Below are 24,631 nucleotides of genomic sequence, written 5' to 3' on the forward strand. Positions count from 1 at the left end.
CCGTTTCTAAAGGCAGGGTTCACAGAACCAGGAATTCTCCATCTCTATGCGGCCGAGCCGGGAACGAAAATCTGGGCCAGAAACAGTATGTTTATAAACAACAAAAACAAAAATACCTGGAAAAACTCAGCAGGCCTGACAGCATCCGCGGAGAGGGATACAGTGGACGTTTCGAGCCCGTATATGTTTATAAAGAATTATGGTTTTCTGTGGAACCTAATTTGTTTTTCAAGTAAATTTGATATAACAGGTGACCATAACCCCTTTAAGGCCCTGTGGTAATTATGGCTTTATGTAATGCCTAGCATACTTTTAAGAGAAAGGAAGATCACATAATTTCCCAGAACCAATAGAGGAGTAGCGCAGGCTACTTTAGTCGTCTGTAGTTAGAAGGAGACATATGGAGATAGGGTTTGATGTAGAAGCACACGTGTATCTGCTGAGCACCTTGTAAACGAACAGAGTGTGTTCCACCTAAGAACTGTCCGCTGATCAACTCGATCTGTAGGAACCAACTCAGCCATCCCACAACAAGCGCGCAACTGGGATTCACAAGTCCCAACAGATTCGGCCATGCGCTGCAAATTGAATGCTGGTGGAACAAGACAGCACTTGAAATAAATTTGCTGCATCTAGTTTCTTTGAGACTTAAAACAACATTTCTAGAGTAATTTCAAAGTTGACAGGTGCCTGATCTCTTTATTTTAATAATGCATTTAAAATGCTAATATAACACACTGCCCTCTGGGCTGTGAAGGAAAGACTAATGTTTAATTTTGTGCTCAATGTTTTGCTGCTTTGGAGAGCTTGTCACCAATGGTGTGATTTTAAGTGTATCTGAGATCAACTCGATAGTTCCCTGATGATTTTTAAAGTTCTTGAATGTTCCTTGCGAAGGAGAAATGGGCTTTAACCCAAGTTGTCAATTTCTTATGGGCTTCATGAGACTAACTGTCATCCAGTTTGGCAAAATTGCCAATAACCTAGTCTCTCACAGCACAGATGGAGGTGGCCCATCATTCTTCTTTGCCAAGAGTTATCCAATTAGTCCCATGCTCTCGTTCTTTCCCCAGAGCCCTGTGAACTCCACCTCTTCAAGTATTTATCCAATTCCCTTTCGAGAGTTGCTATTGAACCTGCTCCCATCCACCTTTCAGATAGCGCATTCCAGACCACACCAACTTGCCGCAAATACAAAAAAAATTCTCATCTACCCCTGGCCCTTCTGTCAATGCTCCTAAATCTGTATACAACACTCCCTGGGAGCCCATCAAGATTCCCCATCAAGATTTTGATCAATTCGATTAAACCTCCCTTTAACTTTCTCGACTCTAATAAGAACAATTCAAACATCTTCAGGCTCTATGCTCCTCAGCCATGTCGGTTACCATAATAAATCTAAAGATATTTTTTCCGTTTAAAAACATTCTCCTGTTGTGAAATTCCCTTTCCGGAAGACAGCCCATTAATAGAGGATTGCTTGAGATTAGATTATTTGACAAGTTAAGCTTTCGTTTCCAGTAGATTGTGTGTGAAATTTTTACTTTATCCTACTTTCCACACAGCCACCAGGTGCATGTGAATTGGAATTGTGATTATAGCCCAATATACGGTCGCTAAGGCTTGAAGAGTTCCACATCACAGCAAGCCAACACTAGAGTACGGACTATAATCACCCATTGACTTCAGATTGTGTCAGCGATACATTGACAGAGACTCACTGGTATGTGACTGCACATTGTTACTATCATTAAGCAATATCCATCTTCACCCCTACGTGTAGAAGGGTCATTGGAGCATGCGAATGATTCCTTTCTTACCAGTTTGCATAACTGGGGCTTAATTTGTGCTAAAAGTGACTCGTATTTATGCAGATTGACAAACGAGGGTGGACAAGCTGAGCTGCTATTGAGCGGGATTTCCCGTGCCCGCTGGCGTCGGGCGTGTTTGGCAGTGTGAGCGGACGATATGGTGAGAAAGCCAAAAATGTGTTTCACGATGCCATGAAGCCAGTTTGCAATTGTCCGCTCCGCCCATCAATGGGGGGGCGGGGGGGGGCGTGTTTCCCACCATCGGAAGTTGGGAACTTCATTGTAATACATTATAAGCTGTGCTCACCGGAATCATCCCCCCCACCACGCGCTGGATCATCCGGGAATTATACCGACGTGTTTCACAACTGTACATAAGTGACGTGCACCTGGTGAGCTGCACTTCACTCGGGACTTTGAGGTTTGTTTGCTGACCTTGCTTCAGGCAGCACTCACGGGCATCAGTGCCAGGCTTCACAGGCAGCACCACATCACTGTTAGGGGGGCTCAGGGGCAGGTCTCTACCTACCAGACCAGCCGTAAGGCGGGGGGGGGGGTGCTTTTCAATGGCTGCAGGGATAGGTCTTGCTTGGGGAAGGGGGAGAAGTGGCCTCAGACAAGGGAAGAGGCTGCAGGGTGAGGGCTGCACTGGAGAAGGGGGGTATCCCAGGGTGTGTGTGTGGGGCTACATGTCGGTCTGTGCAAGTGGCCTCAAGATGGTGAGGGCTGAGGAGGCAGCCTCCAGAGGAGGTGAGGCCAGATGGAGATGTGAGGGAGTGTGTGTGAGAGGGTGAGTGGTGATGTCCCTTGAGCTGGCAGTGAGTGAGATGCCAGTGAGTGTGTGATGGGTTTGGGTGTGTGTGAGTTTAGAGTGATGAGATGGTTGCCTTACCCTGGTGGGTTGGATGAGATCATTCATCCTCTATCTACACTGGATGGCCAACCTCTTCTGTGCAGCATTGGCACTGACCACCACTGCCATCGCCTACCAAGCTGGAGTGGTGAGATCGCTGGAGCTCAGGTGTCCAGACCGGGCGTGGGGGACATCACCGAGGGCCCCAGCAGCAGCCAAAAGATGCTCCGGGGACTCGCTGCTGAATCAGGGGGCTTCTTGCCTTTCGGGGCCATGTTTTCTGTGCAGCAGTCCTGGGCTGGAAGCCCCGAGAGGTGTGCGCGCGGCTGCACTTTAAATATGGCGCCTGGCGTGAGGAAGCAGCGAGGTGACAGCATGCTGGGCAAATGAGAGCCCACCCACTATCGAAAGGGCGTGTTTCCCGGGAACGCGGGATTAATGAGGCAGGATTGGGAACGATACGGCGTGAAAAGCCGCCATTGCAGCCGGCGGATAAAACAGTCCTTTTCCCACCTGCTACCGCACTTGGTGCAAACCTGGGATGATTCCACCTGTTGTCTCTCTTGTTGTAACCTTATTCGTATCAGATCATTCCAGTTCCCTTATCTGAAGATCAGCCTCTCATGTGTTTTTTTACATGGCTTTGATAAGCTAATTATTGTACTTTTCCATGTTTCTTATACTAATTTATCCTTTAGTTGGTTAAGTATCCCACATTACAACAGTGACTACATTTCAGAAGTACTTTACATTAGCTGTAAGGCACTTCACAAAATCCTGAGGTCATGAAAAGTGCTGCATGAATGTAGGCTTGTTCTACCTTTCTTTTTAGCAACCTTAAGCAATTTTCAACGGCCCATGGAGTTAAAATCATACAAATCTGTGGTGGCCCTATCCTAACTCAAACCATGTCCTATATGTTGTAATATGCCTTTAAGGAATATCAGCATGACAGCACTAAAAGGGAAGTGTGTCATGTGATCCAATCTTACTTTCACTTCTGCTTTAATGCAGAGCACACACACACAGCTCTGCTGCTGGTGTATTCAAGCTTTCTATCCATGTATAACTGTGCTCATGTGTCTAGTCTTAACAAATGAACCCACAATGTGTTTACCCAATTCCTTAGGAATGATCAGTGCCTTTATATCATTATAAAAACACAACATGATGCTCAGTGGTGGTCAAACAGCCTAACAGCAAGATTAAGTACAGGTAAGACATGGTGAACTGCCTTAGATCATGCTACATGGCACGAGCAGATCTTTGACATTCTGGTCAAACTGCAACAGAGTGGCAGTGTTGGAGAGTATTGAAATCACAATACGGTGACTGCACAGAAAGCTTTGAAGACTCAGTGCCAGGATATTCTGCAAATAAAGACTTGAAGCAGACTGATCCCTCGTGGTGAGACTGCAGTGCATAGCCCATAAGTCAGTTCTGTGAGTGGGACAATATGTCAAGAGGACCAGCACCAGGTTAGCTCAGTCTAAAAAGGCGAGTGACCAGGATCAATTGTGAGCAAGGGATAGTCTAACAAAAAAACAACCCTAAAAAAGTCATCAACATTGGGCCAGAGAAGGTTGCGATTATAATGGGTGGAGCTTCGGAAGCGCACGAAAATGGCTACAGTGACACTCATTCCAGGTGCAATAGGAGAAGGGAGTTCAAAAGGATATTGTCAAAATGTCCACTAATGTCCCCAGTTTGCATTGGGATGTAACTGACCTATTATCCAAATTCAAAATATTTAAACAATGTACAGGGCCATGGTTTCTTGATTCAGGTGTGTCCAAACCACAAAAGTAAGCCATAAAAATTTGTCTAGCAATTGGAACAGGACTAAACAGGGTAGCTACAGGAAGGATGTTCCCGATGGTGGGGGAGTCCAGAACCAGGGGTCACAGTCTGAAGATACGGGGTAGACCATTTAGGACTGAGATGAGGAGAAATTTCTTCACCCAGAGAGTGGTGAGCCTGTGGAATTCACTACCACAGAAAGTAGTTGAGACCAAATCATTGTATGTTTTCAAGAAGGAGTTGGATATAACTCTTGGAGCGAAAGGGATCAAAGGGTATGGGGAGAAAGCGAGAGCAGGCTATTGAGTTGGATGATCAGCCTTGATAAAAATGAATGGCGGAGAAAGCTCGAAGGCCTGAATGGCCTACTCATGCTCCTAGTTTCTATGTTTCTATGTTTCTATGAAATGTAGACCTTCACAGACTGAACACATCAGGGTTAACAGCAGAAGAGCTAAAGGATCCCAAAAGATATGGATTAAATTGGAAGACCAATTCAGCATCAGATTAAACTTCCATAATGATTGAATACAGTTCATGTCATTTTGATAACAAACTGCAGAATCCATAGACCACTTCATCAGCAGATGCAGAGGAAAGGATACGCACTGTGATTGCTCAAATGCAGAGCCTGCACACGGAATTGTTGAGTTGGTGATCGCATCCACTCCCATGGAAACATTCCAGAAAGATCTGCTAGACAACCCCAAAACGTATCGCATCGAAGAGTTACTACTCAGGGATGGACCTAAGTACAAAGTGACTTTCGCAGGTTGATGAAGCTTACAGGTCATAAATACAACCCCAACTGTTGACACACTCACTAACACACCCAAACCTAGCGAGACGTCAATGAAGCTTACAGACCCTAAGCACAACCCCAGTTATTGATGCGCTCACTAGAATGTCTAAACCTAGCAAAATATGTGGAAGATGTGGCCTTCTGCATGCACCAAGGAAATGTCCAGCTTTCCACCCTTACTACAAAGCATGTGGCAGAAAGGGCCATTGAAAGCGGCAGTGACTAGAACAAAGGCTGATGCAGTTACAAAGAGCCGTGCACTGATCCCAACAGACCATACACAATGGGTACCTTCAAGCAATAAGAATCACCATCTGGTCTCCTGTCATAAACATATACACGAGGTGACCGACAAACCAGAAACTGGTGATGATGTACACAATGAGACGAAGAGAAGAGAGCACATGTTTCACACTGTTGATCTTATGGAAAACTTAGGCTTGGTCACATCAGCCAAAGTACTTGCCAAGATCCAAATTACCTGCCCTAAAAAAGTTGGTAACTACTCGTTATTGGTCAAGATTGACACGGGGTCAGGTGCCAACATACTTCCCCTGTGAATTCTAAAAGACAGATGTGGAAGGCTATGGCGAAACCTACTGCTGTGAAACTTCAGCACACAACTGTTCACTTATTCCATGCACAGGGTCCATTGTCCTGGAGTGCAAGTACAGTCAATCCTCCTGGATGTCACAGGTGTTCTACATCATGGAGACTAAAGGCCCAGTGATTGCAGGTCTACTGGCATGCCATGACTTCCCACTTGTAACAATCCATGGAACCAATCAGACGTCACATGACAGGTTAATGTTTGAAGTTCCTCCTATCACCTCAGTTCATAACCGAACATCAAAATGTCCAGTACGTTTTGACAAAATTGGCAGTTTCAAGGAAGCTGCAACATTACGCTTGCAGGAGATTGCAAGTCTGTCAATTGATCTGGTAAATTTTGAGCAATGGAAATGCCAGCAGCTACAAAAAGAAACACCAAAAGATCCTACATGACAGTAACTATGGAAAACCATCATTGAAGGATGGCCTGATTCAATTCAGCATGTCCATGAACATGTGATAGCATTTTAGCTTTACTGGGATGAGCTAGGCATCTCCCGGGGAGTCATTTTTAAAGGCAGGGAGGTCATCATACCAGAATCGTTACGACCTAATATTCTTCAATAACTTCCTCACTCACACATGGGCATAGATCAGATTAGAAGACTCACAAGAGAGATAGTCTATTGGCTGGTTATGAACAATGCCAATGAAGGAAGGCTATGATGAACTTATTTGAGACACTGGTTAGGCCTCAGCTGGAGTATTGTGAATGATTCTGGGAAGGATGTGAACACAATGGAGAGAGTGCAGAAGAGGTTTACAAGAATGGTTCCAGGGGATAGACACTTCAGTTATGAGGAAAGGTTGGAGAAGTTGGGGCTGTTTTCCTTGGAGAGGAGAAGGCTAAGGGGAGACTTGATAGAAGCTTTCAAAATCGTGATGGGTCTGAACAGAGTAGATAGGGAGAAATTGTTCCCGCTCATAAACAGATCGAGAACCAGAGGGCACAGTTTTAAAGTGTTTTGCAAAAGAAGCAATTGTGAGGTGAGAAAAACCTTTTTCACACAGTGAGTAGTTAGGGATTGGAATGCACTGCCTGTAAGTGTTGTGGAGGCAGGTTCAATTGAAGCATTGAAGAGGGCATTGGATGACAATTTAAATAGAAACAACGTGTAGGGTTATGGGGAAAAGGCAGGAGATTGGCACAAAGTTAAAATGCCCAGACAGCCGGTGCAGACATGATGGGCCGAATGGCCTCCTTCTACATCGTAACAATTCTGTGATTCTGTAAATGAAGTTGTCATCAAGAAGTGTGAGACACGTCAAGAGCGCACGCCAAATCAGCACAAAGCATCGCTGATTCCACATGACGTTCCTCCCCATCCTTGGCCCAAAATCACATCTGACCTCTTTCACATCTGTGACACTGACTTCATTGCCATTGTCGACTACTTTATCAAGCGCCCCATTATTTGACACAATACATCAAGCACAACTAGCAGCCACACACTAAGTGCTGTTTTCAGTTTATTTGTTTTGCCTAGAGAGATCAATATGGAAAACAGTCCACAATTTATTGATAAGCCATTTCAGGATATGTGTGAGATGTGAAATATCGATCATACTACTTGGCCTAGTTACCCTGGATCTAAAGGCCTAGCTGAACAAATGATTCACACAGTGAAATCCCTAATTCTCAAATGTAGACAGATCAAGCAAGATCTACACATTACAATGTTATATCTGAGAGTGAAACCTTTAAGTGCAACTATTTCATCACTGGCAGAGCTCATGTCTGGCAGATCAGTGTGTACCAATTTACCTACTCTTACCCATCCTACTTTCTCAGAAACTAGAAGGCAACTTTTAAAACTACAAGAGAAGATAACCAACGTTCACGATAAAAATGCAGGTACAGAGTTACCAAGTTTACAGTTAGGACAAGTTCACATCCATGATCTAACAGAAGGTTCGTGGCAACCAGCCGAGGTGACAAGGATTTGTTCAGAACCAAGGGCCTGTGGAGTCATTACACACAAAGGCACAATGGTAAGGCATAACCGAGGACAAATCCGATCCATTCCCGCTCCTCAACCACCTATTGCACCGAGGACAAGATCTCAAATGAAACCAGGAACAACATCTGAGAATGACAATCCCACAGATCACTGTGAGCAACTAAAGACACCTCCAGACAAGGTTACCACCACAAGATCCAGGCGTACCAGCAGATTACATCTATGCTGTAGAGACTCATAGATTCATCAGTTCTATACACTTATGTAATGGTAACTAAACATGAACATGTATTGTAAATAATTATACTCCTTTCGGGGGGGGGCGGGGGCAAGTATCTTTATAAAGAAAGGGGGATGTTGCAATATGCCTTTAAGGGAGGTTTGTCATGTGATCCAGTCTTAATTTCACTTTTGATTTTGAGCAGAGCACAGCACAGTCAGCTCTACTCTTGATATCTTCAAGCTTTCTACCTATGTATAACCACGCCCATGTGCCTAGTCTCAATAAATGAATATACAATGTGTTTACCCAATCACTTATGTGTGATCGGTGTCTTTATATCTTATAACAACACGACAGTATACACCTATCACCCTTAAATCCACTGACCTACATTCACTCCTGATTAAGTAAAACCTTATTTAAGAATTCCCATCCTTGTTTTTGAATTTATCCATGACCTCACTCCTCCCTACCTCTGTAACCTCCGCCATGCTCCTCCAGGTCTGTTCTCTTGTACATTCCTGATTTTAATTGGTCCACCATTGACGGCTGCCCCTTCAGCTGCTGAGGCCCTAACATCCAGAATTCCTTCCCTAAACATCTCCACCGCTTGCCTTTAATACCACAATTTAACTGCTCCGCCATCAATGACTGCGATTTCAGATACCTTGATCCTATGCTCTGGAATTCCTGCTCTAAATTTCTCTACATCTCTCCCTCCTCCTTTAAGGTGCTCCTTAAAACCTATCTCTTTAGCCAATCTTTTGATCTCCTTGTCCTAATTTCTCATGTGGCTCTGTGTCAAGTATCATTTGCTAATCGCTCTGGTGAAGCGACTTAGAATATTTTGCTACAGCAAAGGCTTTATATAGAAGCAAATCGTTGTTGCTGAAATGCTTTCTGCTAATGCCCAGTTTATGACAGTAAATTAGCCATTTTCTACGTGCATATCCTGATGGCAAATACCACTTTGAATAAACCTTGTTCACAGTGAAGAACGAGATATAAATGGAGGCCAGCAGTGAAGCAGTCCGCTTCCCTCTTGAAGACTTGATGTTTCTCCCTTGTTCTCAGTAATGAGAGAAACCTAGTCAAATTATGTGAAATCAATAGGCTAGCCTGGGCTCATACTTTCCAATTCACAGGCGTGAAATGACTGACTTATGTTTATTTCAGAGAAAATTTTGTTGCACAACGGTGGTGAGTGAAACAAATGATTAATTTATAAGTTTGCCTTTAAGCAAGTGGCAACAAGAGCAGTCAGCTAATTAACTCTATGCTTCCTGTATCAATTTCTAACTCTGATGGTTTAATGGTGTGAGTTTTTGACCGAGTGATAAACTCCCTAAACTCAGCACAGTTCACACGGAAGCATCTCTTTGAACTAATAGAGGGATGAATGGCTTTCCTTGTCCAGTACTATCTTGCGATTTGGGATCATTTATAAATATTCATTATAAAACTAATATGGGCATTTGTGGAAGGTCCACAGGGTGACACTGGGAAGATCTTCAAATAGCTAGAACTGGATGGAACTGGATTAAGGGCAGTTCATGCAGTTTGCTAATGGCAGTTGTAAGATAGCAGAAGATATAGTTGCTGTAAACTTGTCTTGAGCCTTAACATAAACTCTGGAACGTTCTCCCTAAACCTCTCTACCTCTCTCCCCACCTTTAAGATGCTTCATGAAACCTAGCTCTTTGACCAAGCTTGTCATTACCAGCCTGAATAGCTCCTTATGTGCCTCGGTGTCAATTTTTGATAATACTCCTGGTGAAACACCTTGGGGCTTTTTGCTATTAAGGGTGTTTTATCCCCTAGTTGGGGAACGTCTGAAACCAGGAGTCACATTCTCAGAATAAGAGGGCTGAGATAAGGAGGAATTTCTGCACTCAGAGGGTCGTGAATGTTTGGAATTCTCTACCCCAGAGGGCTGCGGAGGCTTAGTCATTGAGGATGTTCAAGACTGAGATCGCTAGATTTCTAGATATGATGAGATATCAAGGGATATGGGGATAGTGCAGGAAAATGGCTTTGAAGTAGATGATCCGTGATCTTCATTGAATGGAAGCACAGACTTGAAGTGCCTAATCCTGCTCCCATATCCCACGTTCCTACGTTCCTATAAAGGAAAGTTATTGCTGTTATCATTCAAACCTGCATCCAATGAAGCTGAAAACATATCTAATAAGAAGAAAATGGTACTTGTTTTTAGATGAAAGTTTCATATTGTTGCTTATCTGGTATTTTATGTTTTTGTTCAAATTGGGCTGCAAATTACAATGAAGGAATGTGTGAATGTTGGACACCTGGCCCTACCTACTAGGCCCTAGAATCTGGTGGAGGGTAGCCCCAAGTATTTGTGATAAACCCAGGGGGCAGAATTCTCTGCCTGCTGGGTGGGCGGGTCCAACCTGAACTCCCGCGGGCGAGGAGCCAATCCCGGCCGGACAAGCGGGCCCCACCACCATTTTACGTGGGTGGGCCAATTAGGGCCCGCTCAGCGTGACATCTGGTGGGGATCACTATGCGCTCCCTGTGCGGGCGGGGGCGTTCCCCAAAAGCGAGAGTGTGCTCTTTCACGCATGCGCACAATAGAGCATACATCTCCCTGAGGCTAAGTGCAGCCTCAGGGCGATCGCTGACACTTTTAAAAAGATAAGAAATAGAAAAAAAAATCCTTAACATGTCTCCCTCATGTGACAATGTCACGTGAGTTGGGAAATGTTCATAAATTACAGTAAAACTTTCTTAAACTTTTTAAAACCCTGCATTCTGCCACTGGATGAGATTTCATGTTTTTTCTATTTGTCGCTGTGTTTCCTGGCCTAGCCGCTGACCTTAAGCTTGGACGGGCAGGTCCTTTAATTGTTTAAGTGATCCTGTCAATGGCCTCAATTGGTCATTGACAGGTCGGCGGGCGCACAGCTGATTTTGCTGTGCTTGCCACCTTCCTGAAAATTTAAGTGGGGCGCGGTGACGGCAGAAGTTCCCTCCGAAGTCATCCCGCATCATTTTATGTGTTGGCGAGCGGGCCCCACCCCCTGCTCGCCGACGGCAAAATTCTGCCCAGGGAGTCCCTTTCCCACTCTGACAGGCCCCTCTCCTCCTTCACCCTCCCATCTCCCCCTTCCCTACTCAGCCCCCTCTCTCTCTCTACTATCCCTATTCATTAAATGCAAAGAATCCCAACTCTATCTTGGAAATGATTCCCCAAGGGAGGCAGGAGCCCAGGAAGTCTGCGGGGACCAGGAGAGCGTATCCACTCCAAACAGAGAACCGAGACTCTGGCAGACCATAGGTGTCCTAGAATAGACTAGGCCTGTATTTACACCATTATAGAAACTCAAAGGGGGAATTAAGATGATTGAAGGATTTGATAAAGTAAATAAGGTATCCAGAACAAGGGGGCAGAATCTTAAAGTTTGAGCCAGGCCGTTCAGGGGTGATGTCAGACAATTCTTCACACAAAGGAGAGTGGAAATCTGGAATTCTCTCCCTCAAAAAAAATCTGTTGAGGCTGAAGTCCAACTGAAAATTTCAAAACTGAGATCGACAGGCTTTTGCTTGACAAAGGTGGTACATTTACAGAATCAAGGGCAGTTAGACCCTGTTAATCCACAGATCAACCATCATTAAATCGAATGGCTGTACAGGCTTGAGGGACTGAATGGTCTCTTCCTGTTCCTATTTATCCCTATGCTGGATCATCCTCACTAGCACAGGGCATGCAACCCTTAACTCTGTATGGGGCTCCTTCATCATCCTTCTCAAATATCTTAACTGTGAGGCCCATTCGCCATTGTGAAACCAAAGGTAAATTTGGACGAGGGATGAGGGAAATGATTCATTTCATTAATGGTGCAGTAACTGGCGGGGCTACCGACCAAGCGGGGTTAGGCTGGGTGGCTTGCTTTTCAGCTGGCGCAGAAGCGATGGGTCAAGTGGCCTCTTTCTTTGCCGTAAACTTCCTCCGACCCCGTTCTCTGATTCAAAAGAAACTCAGAGCTGAAAGAAGGAACAAAGTGGAAAGGGACAACGTAAGCCTGGGGAGAGCTAAAATCTGATGGTATTGTGGGGGATGAGAAATAAATGAGAAGAAGAAATATATTCAGCTGAAAGACATGACTCTGTCCTGCTCATTTGCTGAACAGGTTCTGACAAGCTCTCCATACTAATGCGGATACCTAAGACCAGGCTAGCTCTGTCAAATACATCACAGGGCACAAAGTTCCCTTTGCAATCTCCGCTAGATGATTTACTCCCAGTAATTCATACAGGCGATTACTTATGAAACAATTATTAATTCCTGATTAAAAACCCCTGCATGTGGCTGCGATCAAGCCTTCCATATAACCATCAGGAAAGATTAAATAAACTAAGTTCTTCTCTCTAGAAAGGAAAACAGAAGAGAGGAGACCTGACAGGGGTCCTTAGAATGGCAAAGGAGTTTGACAAGGTAAAAAATGGGGAAAATCTTTCTAATCGTCAGGGAGGCCAAAACTATTTGTCATAGAAACATGGGATAGTCACTAACAAATTGTTAGGAAGATATAATAATTTTCATAGTGTTATTTGAATGTATTGTAGAGTAATAGTGGTGTTTGTGTGTGTGTGTGTGTGTGTGTGTGCGTGTGACTTAATTAAATTAAAGTCAGCTGGCCTGAAGGCTTTGATGTATCAGAGGATAAGATAGGTTTGAAATGTTAAATAGGTAAACATGGGGGAAGTTTTAGAATGTGAGGAACATTTGCATTTTTAAATAAACCAGACTAGCTTGAATTCAAAAGAGGGGATGAAACATTTCACCTAGTCAGGAGAAGTTAAGAAACAGTGTTTATTTTCTCCAAAGATTACTGGTAAAATTGGTACTATGATAAGATTTTTATTATTGAGAGGTAGCGTCCAAAGACACAGAGGAACAATGAGAATTCCATTCACAGGGGAAAATATGTATAAAGGAGTGCAAGTTGTGAGTATAGGCAGGCATTTTAAGGTCTAACACAAGTGTGAAAAGCCTCCAGCTTCTAAGACTCAAGTTGCTGTCTACAAGGACACAAAGCTGAGAAAACTTACTTTAAGTTTGACTGTCCATGGTGTGTGCTTTGCCTGTGTCTGTTAAAATCTATTTTGTTTTTACCCTTGGATAAAAGCAGTTCTGAAGAAGAGTCATCTGGACCTGAAATGTTAAATCTGCCTTTCTCCCCACAGATGCTGCCAGACCTGCTGAATTTTTCTAATAATTTTTGTTTTGTTTTTACCCTTGCCTTAACAGAGGTGCAACTGGGGGGTTAGAATAATTAGAGGATTTAAAACTTATTGTAGTAGTAATTTGTGGATCTATGTATATGCTTAAAAACATTCCTTCTATTAATAAAGGTTTAATTTAGTTTTGTAAGAAACCTATAAGACTCAGTGGTCTTATTACTACTGAATTCAAGGCATGCATCTCAAAATAAATACAAATTGCAAAACAGTTGTGGCAGTTGTTTTATATTTCCCTTTGGGATTTGAGCAGCTCAGCATTTACTATCGGCTGTGCCATAACACAAATCAAACAGTGAATTTAGGAGCAACTTCTTTACCCAGAGAATGGTGAGAATGTGGAACTCGCTATCACAGGGAGAGATTGAGGTGAATAGCATTGATGAATTTAAGGGGAAGCTGGATAAACACATGAGGGAGAGAGGAATAGCAGATGTAGAGAAATGAAGTAGGGGTTGGCGGAGCATAAACACCAGCGTGGACATGTTGGGCCGAATGGCCTGTTTCTGTGCTGTAAAAGTCTATGGAATTTCATGTAATGTCTGGCCTCATTATGATTGGGAGGGAGACTATGTGAAGTGAATTAGTTACTTGTTGGATTCACAAAGTTTGTTCTTTATATTATGTAGGGGATCTAGTCCTTCTGGCTCGAGAACTCTCTGATTCATTTTTAAATTGGTGACAGCATTTTGGAGTAAAATAGTTCAACTCCATTCTGTTTTCTAAACACGGTTATCTGACCGCTTACTGACAATTCAATTATTGATGTCCTGGAGCCACTTGTTCATCTACTTCCCAAGAAGGACGGAGAAGAGATAGCTTAACTGTGTAAATACGTAACCCTGGGGAGTCTGGTAGAACATCAATGCATTTTAACACAGTGAAGGCTCATCTGAAAGACTCGGTCTATGTCGCTCCCATAACTGTGCAGTTTCCAGACTGAACATGGAATATTAACAACCGATTGCAGTTGCAGAAATCAGAACCTGTTCACAGCAGCTTGGTGTTGTTTGTGACATTTAATACCTGTCAAGGGCTTGTGCACGTAGATTCACATTAACTCTGCAGCGCACAGGCCATTCTCTCAGGTTCACCTTTTCAACTCTCCCTCCTGTATGTTTCAAACCTCCCCTTACACACAGACTTTAACCCATCTCTTTCTCTGTCCCTTTCTGTCTCTGTATTGTTCCTGTTTATTCTGCACTTCTTAATCTTCATCTACATCTGTCTTTATCTGTTCCCATATTCCATCTCCCCCTCTATTTTCTCTCCTTTCTCCCATCTTTATCTCTCTTAATTCCATTTCACCCCTCACACTTCCCTCTTCTCTCCACTTCCCCTCTTGGAATAGTAGAATGGTTGGAGCACAGAAGGAGGCCATTTGGCCTGCCATGTTCATGCTAGCCCACTGCAAGGGCAACTCAGCTGGTCACACTCCCCCGGCCCCTTCCCCGCGTTCCTGCAATGCCTTTTCTAGGTCCTTATTCAACTTTCTTTTGAAAGCGTCAATTGTATGGCCTCCACCACCCTCCCTCTCAGGCCTGCAAAAGTTCACCTGATTTGGAAACTTGCGTAAACATTTCTCACAAAAGTGAAGCTGGGATTGAATACAGGATCACGATTCAGTGAGAAACATTTTGACAAGGTTTAAGAACAGTTGCAGTGCAGTAGGCGTAACTTAAGGACAAATTGTCTCCATGGGCAGGCACGCTCCTTCCTTTTCAAAGAAATCCTCACAGATTGCGCAAGTCAAGGATTTAAAATTCAGGCCAAAATGCTTCACGTTTGTAATGTCACCGAGCCTGTCGATGAGAAATAGGAGGGGCCAAAAGGGATAGATCACTGGGGGGGGGGGGACACAAGAGGTAATGGGGTGCAGGGGCAAGAAGAGAAGCATTTGCAGGTGAGAACCTGACTACAATTAGATAGATAAGAATGGACTGAGGTGAGAGCAACCCCACCCAGATAGTCAACAGCGGAGAGAAGGTTGGAGGTGGTAAAAATCTCCCTCACGCATCACTGGCAACAGAAGCAAACACTCACGGGAAGGCGGGTTGTGTGAAATTGGTCTTTGGCAGTAGCATCTCATTCTCATTCAAGGGCTTGAGGTTTTGATCTATTACTACAGGGTTACGCTTCATGCCTCAATTGCACTTATTTCTGGATGCGAAGGCACAGGAAATTTAATCCATAATTCATGCTTTTTATCCCTGTTGTGCCCATAAAATGAGGGAAATGTGATTCAATTTCTCCCTGGTTATCAGTTTTGCAAAAGCCCAGCAGGCTCCACAACTCCGGGCGGGATTCTATGCTTGGGGTGCGGGCACACGCCCGGGTATAAAATGGCACGCAGTGACGCCGGGCGAGAGTCCCAATGCCATCGCTCACTCGCACGATATTTCGGTCAGCGAGCACCTGCGAGAGTTGGCAGCGTGCCCACCGACAATTAAGGGGCCTATTAAGGCCTTTAATGTCTTAATTAACCTGGATTTTGCACTGCCCGCCCAATGCTGCCGTTCAGGGAGCTTTCATTCCGCTGACTTCAGCGCCCACCCTCCTCCCACTCCCACGCTGGCAGCGCTGAGCCTTTCAGTGTGCCCTTCACACTGGCTGCCTGTTAATTGGCCAGCGTGAAATTGTGGTTGGGGGCCGAACGCGGGCTGCGGGCCATTTCCCAGTCATGCCCGGGTCCACCCACCACACCCGCCCGACCACCTCAAAATTCTGCCCTTGGATTGATAGGGTGATAGGGGAATGGGACTTGGTGCGAGTTAAGATACGAGCAGCAGAGTCTTAGATAACCTCGAGTTTACGGAGGGGTAGAATGTTGGCCGAGAGGATTATCACAAATTGGAGTCTGACACTCGCCATGCTCACATTCTGACATTCAAAACTCTCAGCTAAAGAGACTCACACTCACAAGGCAACCTCCAAAGCAGCCACCCCTCTCACACCCAGCTTTACAATGTTGTTACTCCCAACTGCTCATCACAGTGTGACTGCACTCAGTGTCAAATGTGAAACAGGGGCACAGCTTCAAGTCATGGCATTACCAGTCAACCAGTCCATTGAAAATGGGGTTCACACACAGGTAGATGAAACAGGATCTATGTGATCACCTGGATGAATTCTGAATGCCTAAAGGGTTGGAACGGAATTTTCCCAAGGCTTTTTTACCCCAGGAGATTGCTTGATTCTGGGAGGTTGGGGAAGTGTTTCTACTGAGATTGACAAGTCATCAATGTGTGGGTGATGCTGGATGGACCAGGTCTCTGTCAATATTAATGACAATTACATTGTTAAGGTTTAATGGTAATTACATTGTTAAACAGGTGATAGGTATTTGTACACCTATAAATAAAGAGAAGCTTGGCCTAAATAGCCAAGTGGTTATGGTACTGGGTTTGTAACCCCAAGATCAAGAGTTCAAATCTCACAATGGCAAACTATGAAACAATATAACTTTGCTTGGCCTAAAAAGCCAAGTGGTTACGGTACTGGGTTTGTAACCCCAAGATCAACAGTTCAAATCTCACAATGGCAAACTATGAAACTATGTAACTTCATCTGAAACAGATGGAAACGGGTTTGTACTCGAAAGAGTTACATTAGAAATTATTGCAGCAGTCCCTTATAATAAGAGGATGCATAGGTTCACGGACTCTCAGGACACATGCCCTTTTTGCGGTCTTGTGGAGTCCGTGGACCATGTATACATAGGGTGTTGTAGGCTGCACTCCCTTTTTAGTTATTTGAAAAACCTTTTATTGATGTTTTGTTTGCACTTCAGCCCCACGCTCCTGATCTATGGGCACCCGGTGCGGAAGGGGATCGGGAAGGAGGAGGACCTCCTCGTGAACCTGCTCCTGGGCCTGGCCAAGTTGGCCATTAACAGGTCCAGGCAGCGGGCGATCGACGGGGGAGTCCCGCCCGATTGTTTGTCCCTCTTCCGCGGCTACGTTCGCTGCCGGATGTCCCTGGAGAAGGAGCACGCGGTGTCTGCTGGCACTCTCGAGGCCTTCCGTGCTCGGTGGGCACCGCGGGGACTGGGGTGTTTTGTTGACCCCTTTAATCACATTTTGATTTAAAGTTTGTAAGTTTCCTTTAAACTTTGTTCTTGGTTTTACAGCTGACCTGAATTAGGGGCTGTGCCTGATTTATCCCAATTTTGTTGATTTGGTTTTCATTTAAAAGATTATCAAGAGTTCAAATCTCACAATGGCAAACTATGAAACAATGTAATTTCATCTGAAACAGATGGAAACATGTTATTTAAAAGATTATCAAGAGTTCAAATCTCACAATGGCAAACTATGAAACAATGTAATTTCATCTGAAACAGATGGAAACATGTTATTTAAAAGATTTAAAAGATTATCAAGAGTTCAAATCTCACAATGGCAAACTATGAAACAACGTAACTTCATCTGAATAGGAACAGATGGAAACATGTTTGTACTCGAAAGGGTTTCAACATATTTGATGTCTCAGATGCTATAAATGGAGAGAATCCTGGAACTCCCTTCCTAACAGCACTGTGGGTGTACCTACATCACATGAAGTGCAGCAGTTCAAGAAGGCAGCTCACCACCACCTTCTCAAGGGCAACTAGGGATGGGCAATAAATGCTGCCCCAGCCAGTGCTTCCCACATCCTGTGAATGAATAAAACAAAAATCACCTCACACTTCTAAAAATAAAATAAATGGAGAGAGCTGGGACACTGGTGGTGTGGATGAGTGTAGACTATATACTAAGTCAATAAACTCTCTCTGCAAGGAAAGACACTCTGTCACAGTTTTGACCTCACCAACTGGCTTGGATCCATGTAACAACCTTTATGAGTTCATCATTTCAATTAGACTATCCAGACACACAATGTTTACTTTTACATGTATGCTGACAGCACCCATCTCTACCTCATCACCACCTCTCTCAACTCCTCCGCTGTTGCTAAATTATCAGACTACTTATCTGATATCCAATGCTCGATGAGCAGAAATTTCCTCCAATTAAAGATTAGGAAGACTGAAGCCATTGTTTTATTTGTCTCTGCGCTCCCTAGGTACCGACTTGGAGAAGTCTGTTTGCAAACTTGGTGTCACATTTGAACCTGAGATGAACTTCCAACCACACAATCACTAAGACCGACTATTTCACCTCAGCAGCATTGCCTGACCACCCCTGCCTCAGCTCACTTGCTGCTGACACCCTCACCCAAGCCTTTGCTACCTATAGACTCGACTATCCCAATGCACTCCTGGCTGCTCTCCCACATTCTACCCTCTGTAAATTTGAGGTTATTTAAGACTCTGCCGCTCGTGTCTTAACTCTTACCAAGTCCCGTTCCCCTATCACCCCTGTGATCGCCGACCTACATTAGCTCCTGCTCAAGCAATGACTGTTGATTTTAAAACTCTCATCCCTTATGGCTTCTCCCCTCCCTATCTCTGGAACTTCCTCCAGCCCCTCTGGATCTCTGAGCTACATGCGCCCATCTAATTCCGGTCTCGTGAGCATCTCCGATTTGAACTGCTCCACCACTGTAGCTGTATGTCCAGTAGCCCAGGCCCCAAGCCCTGGAATCCCCTCCCTCCACCTCCGCCTCTCTAACTCACTCTCCTCCTTTAAGACACTGCTTTAAACCTGCCCCTTTGACCAAGCTTTTAACCACCTGTCCTAATATCTCCTTCTGTGGCTTGGCGCCATGTTTTGTTTGTCATGCTGTTGTGAGTCACCTTGGAATGTTTTATTACATCTCTCAAAGGGTCCACCACCTCAGAGTACAGTGGATGCCGGGACTGTGAATAAACTTAAGGAGGAGATAGGCAGATTTTTAATTAGTAACGGGTTGAAAGGTTATGAGGAGAGGGCGGGAAATTGGTGTTAAGGCCAAAATTGGATCAGCCATGCTGGTAATGAATGGCGGGGCAGGCTCGAGGGGCTGAATTGTCCACTCCTGCTCCTAGTTCTTATGTGCTTACGTTATTAAAGGTGGAGTATAAATATAAGTTGTTGTTGTTTTGTGTTCATCTGTCACACTCCAAAGTGTCAAGCTTTGAACAATCTTCGCAGAACATTTAAGGGGAGCCATTCATTGACCTGGAGCCTGCATTTTACAACCGGTTTGAACTGACCTCTGTTCCCAGAAATGTTCAAACTCCTATAATCATCTAGGGTTACTTATTTAGACCACTACTCGCTGTGTGGGGGCTGGGGTACCTGAGTGATGGCCTTAAAGGGACAGGTCAGCTTGCTCGCGGTCCCAGACTTAGAATCATAGAATGATACAGCACAGCAGGGGGTCCTTCAGCCCATCCAACCTCTGCTGGTTCCTTGATGGAGCTATCCGACGAGGAGTACTTGCTTGTCCTTCCCCCACAGCCTTGCACAATTTTTCCTTCAAGTATTTATCCAATTTCCATTGAAAGTTCCTGCTGAATCTGCTTCCACTGCTCTCTCAGGCAGCGCGTTCCAGATCACAACAACTCACTGTGTTAAAATTAAACCTACCATTTTCTCTGCTTTTTGTGCCCATTACCTTAAAGCTGAGTTCCTCTGGTTACTGTCTCTCCTGGCACTGGAAACAGTCCCTCCTTTACTTTATCAAAACCCTTCATATTTTGAATGCCTCTATCAAATCTCCCCTTAACCTTCTCTGCTCTAAGGAGAACAATCCCATCCACCCCAGTAAACTTTTACTCCTTGTTAGTCAAGAATCTATCTACCTCTGCCTTAAAAATATTCAGTGACCCAGCCTCCACTGCCCTCTGGGGAAAAGAGTTCTAAAGACTCACTACCCTCTGAGAGAAAAATAAATTCTTCTCATCTCCATCTTAAATGGAAGATCCATTATTTTTAAATCGTATCCCCTGGTCTTGTCTCTCCCACAAGGGGAAACACCCTTGCAGCAGCCACTCTGTCAAGTCCTCTCAGGATCTTATATGTTTCAGTACGATCACCTCTCATTCTTCTAAACTCCAGTGGATACAGGCCCAACCTGTCCAACCTTTCCTCATAAGATAAACCCGGTCATCCCAGGAATGAGTCAAGTGAACCTTTTCTGAATTGCTTGTAATGCATTTGTATCTTTTCTTAAATAAGGAGACCAAAACTGTACACAGTACTCTAGGTGTGGCCTCTACAAGTGTAGCAAAACATCCCTGCTTTTATATTCCATGCCCCTTGCAATAAACAACATATTCCATTTGCCTTCCTAATCACTTTCAGTACCTAAATGCTAACTTTTTGTGACTCATGTACCAGGACACCCAGATCCCTCTTTACCACAGAGTTCTCCTATCTTTCCCCATTTAAATTATATGCTGCTTTTCTATTCTTCCTGCCAAAGTGGACAAGTTTATACTTTCCCACATTATACTCCACCTACCAAATTTTTACCCACTCACTTAACCTATCTAGGTACCTTTGCAGGCTCCTTACACCCTCTTCACAGCTTACTTTCCTAGCTTTCTTCGTGTTATCAACATATTTAGCAACCATACATTCAGTCATTGAATAGTAAATAGCTAAGGCACCAGCATTGATTCCTGTGACACTCCACTCATCATATCTCACCAACCCACCAACTGCTGAATCTAATTCACAGAAGCGTAGTGTTACAATCAGGATGGGAGGAGTGTGCAGTTTCTCTAGCCCCACAATCCACAGGTCATACCATTAATGTAATTGTTTAATTCACTTACCAAAATGGCCAATTGTTTACTTTTGCTATTGTTAGACCCAGAATAAAAGAATCTTTATGATATAAACAAAAAACTGCGGATGCTGGAAATCCAAAACAAAAACAAAAATACCTGGAAAAACTCAGCAGTTATATTTCACCTCTTTTCTATTTTTACTTAGTTCTGTTGAAGGGTCATTCGGACTCGAAACGTTAACTGTGTTCCTCTCCGCAGATGCTGCCAGACCTGCTGAGTTTTTCCAGGTATTTTTGTTGTTGTAAAATAATTTTTAGCCAGGTTTCTTTCAATAAACTTAGAATGATTGATTTATCAAAAAACAAAACTTATTTTTGAAAACAAGCTGCAACAACTGGTTAACACACAATTTGCAACCTGGAAGTGTAGCTATCTATACCTTTTAAAATTCTCCAATACACACGTACACACGCATCCACACACACTCACACACACACATATGCACACACACACACACACACACACACACACACTCACAAAGGACAAACAAATAGGGTCTCTGCAGAGATGGGTGGTTGAAGACAAAAGCTTTATAAAAAGGATAAAGTTTGTAGGGTTTTGTAACTGTCAATCTGGTGCTCCTTTGTGCGAACAAGGTCACTAGTCCCAGTGGATGTCTGGAGTCTCTCACCCGTGGAGCTTCAGCATAGAGGAAAATGGAGCCAATCAATCCTTCTTGTCTTAGCCTCTTAGGTTTCCAAATACAGACAAGCTCACATGGGATGAGGATTCCTAGCTGGATATCAATAAACACACTGGATTTCAAGCAAGGCAAGGAGAGCATGAGCGAGGCAGCTTTTCCCCTTCTTAGTTCATTCCCAACTGAGTTCAAAACAACAAGTTCAAAACATAAAGCTCCTCTGTCAGATGACTTCCAGTAAATCACCAGGCCTTTGTCTTTAAAGCAGTTTTTCTTCCATCAATTGTTTGCAGTTCAAATAGACAAATAGCTCTCCTCCACAATTACCATGCTGGTCATTTAGCTGATGTCATGTGATTTCTTGGAAATCATGCTTACTCCAGTCCAAGATTAATTTATGACCTTTTTTCTTAAAAAAGAAATTCCAGGCCAGCTCCCAAATTTCCATATAATGCAATATCCTTCCAAACTTTGAAAGAAAATCTAGTTCTTGCAGATATGGTTCTTGTAGTTCTAACATGCCTCCACCCTTAAGAAATGACAATCCATTTCCAAATGCATTTCATTACAACATGGACAGGGAAATCATATGCAAAATGTAAAACAAAATTCAAACATGCACTCATTTAGTCATTCACTCCTTACACAAAATCTGTACAGTTTTCTCTGATTTTCTTGATTTCCAGATAATTCTACGAGAATTACATTCTTGACAATGCATCAGTAATTATATTATCCTTCCTAGCGATGTGAACCATTTTTAAGTTATAAGGCTGTATTAGCAAGCTCTGTTGGAACAGTCTGTCATTCTGAGTCTAAAACCTTTCCACAAAAGCCAAGGGATTATGGTCAGTATATACCATCTCAGTTTCTTTACAGCCATGACGGATATATACCTCAGAGTGTTTAAGAGCCAATAACAATCCCAGAGGGCTTCCTTTTCCAATGTAGAGTATCACTTTTGATGCCGATTTAATTGTTTTAGAAAAGTACCCCGCTGGCTTCTCTATGCCTGATTCATCTTCTTGCAATAAGATCGCACCCACCTTGAAGGTTTAGCGAAATTAGGGGTGGCTAACACCGGTTCATTAGTTAGATTCAAAGCTGTCTGGCACACTGTTGACCGCACCACCTTTGCTTTCTTTTACAATAAAACCATTAGAGGAGCAGCCACTGTGCTGAAGTTTGGCACAAAGTTACAATAGGAGCTGCACTTCCCTAAAAATCTCATTTAGTCTTAGGGACAGAGAATTCCATCAAAGCCTATACTTCTGCTGTTCTTGGCAACATTTGTCCCTGGGTAAGTTAGTCGTGCTTTCGCAAACTCACTCTTGGCAAGGTTTATTACTAGACCTGCCAACTGTAATTATTAAAATAGAGCTTCCATTATTTTAAATGATCTTTCTAAGTGTTGCTGTAAATCAATACATCATCCAAGCAAACTACACGATTAGAAACACTGGTTACAACTTAATTCATTAATTCATTAACCTTTGGAAAGTGGCTGGAGCATTTTTTAGCCCGAATGGCATTACTCAGCATTGGTATAGCCCATTCGGTGTGCCAAAAGCTGATATATCCTTAGCTCGCAATGTTCAAGGTACTTGCCAGTACGCCTTCAATAAGTCTATCTTTGGATAGTGGCACTGCCAACCCTGTCAATACAATCTTCTAACCGAGGGATTAGGTAGGAATCCATTGGTGCTACTGCACTAACCTTTCTGTAATCTATGCAGAATCTGGCTGACCCATCAGGCTTTGGGACTAACACGACAGGAGAACTCTAACTGCTTTGACTAGGTTCAATCAGTTGATTCTCTAACATATATTGAATTTCTGCTTTCACTTGAACTTGTTTCTCTGGACTTAAACAATAAGGATGTTGCTTTATAGGATAAGATTTCCCTACATCCACATCATGCACAGCTAACTTTGTAGACCCTGATATGTCCCTATAGATCCCTTTACATTCTATAAGTAACCTCACTAGATCCTCTCGTTGTCCTACCTCTAAGTATGAAAAATATGGTTTCTAACTAATCTAATATTTCTGCCTTTGGCGTGTGGCTTGGTGGGAGTGGGAGGGGCCCTAACTGTGGAGGAGGTGATGGCCTAGCTATCCAGGTATCCAGGGTAATGCTCTGGGGACCTGGGTTCAAATCCCACCATGGCAGATAGTGGAATTTGAACTTAATTTAAAAAAATCTGGAATTAAAAGTCTAACAATGATCACAAACCCATTGTCAATTGTTGTAAAAAATCCAATAATTCACTACTGTCCTTTAGGGAAGGAAATCTGCCATCCTAACTTGGTCTGGCCTACATCTGGCTTCAGACCCACAGCAATGTGGTTGACTCTTAACTGCCCTCTGAACAAGGGCAATTAGGGGTGGCCAATAAACGCTGGTCCAGCCAGCAATACCCACATCCCATAAATAAAAGAAAAAATAAATGAAAGATGTCCCCTCATGTTTTTAATTAAAAAGTAAAGTTTTTATCTAATTTGTTTTTGATTTTGGAACCTCATCCAGCCCGTGGGCAGTGAAAAATTCAGCACAGCTGATAACTTAATGGCCTCAAGAGGCCTTTCAATCATCGGCAGACACACTGCCATCTCCGGCGCTCGCCCGCTGACCGAGCTATTGCGCGATTGCGTGTGGACGTGGACATCAAGGAGGGGCATTTCACGCTCGGTCAGATCAGATGCACCGGCCAAGCTAAAAGCCCTGCCCTGTGTTGGCTAACCGGATAGCAGGAGGTTCAATTTGTGAACTCACAGGGTCATAGGATGGAATTTTTCCAGATTTGCACTGAGTGCGGTAGGGGGCAGACAAAACGATGTACCACCCGCCGGCCGTGATGGCGAGATTTCACACCACATCATCCCAAACCCGCCGCATTGGTTATGCATTCCTGGGAAAACATACTGTTTCCATGGCGGGCG

The sequence above is a fragment of the Carcharodon carcharias genome, chromosome 31 (genome assembly GCF_017639515.1).
Source record: "Carcharodon carcharias isolate sCarCar2 chromosome 31, sCarCar2.pri, whole genome shotgun sequence".
NCBI lineage: Eukaryota > Metazoa > Chordata > Chondrichthyes > Lamniformes > Lamnidae > Carcharodon > Carcharodon carcharias.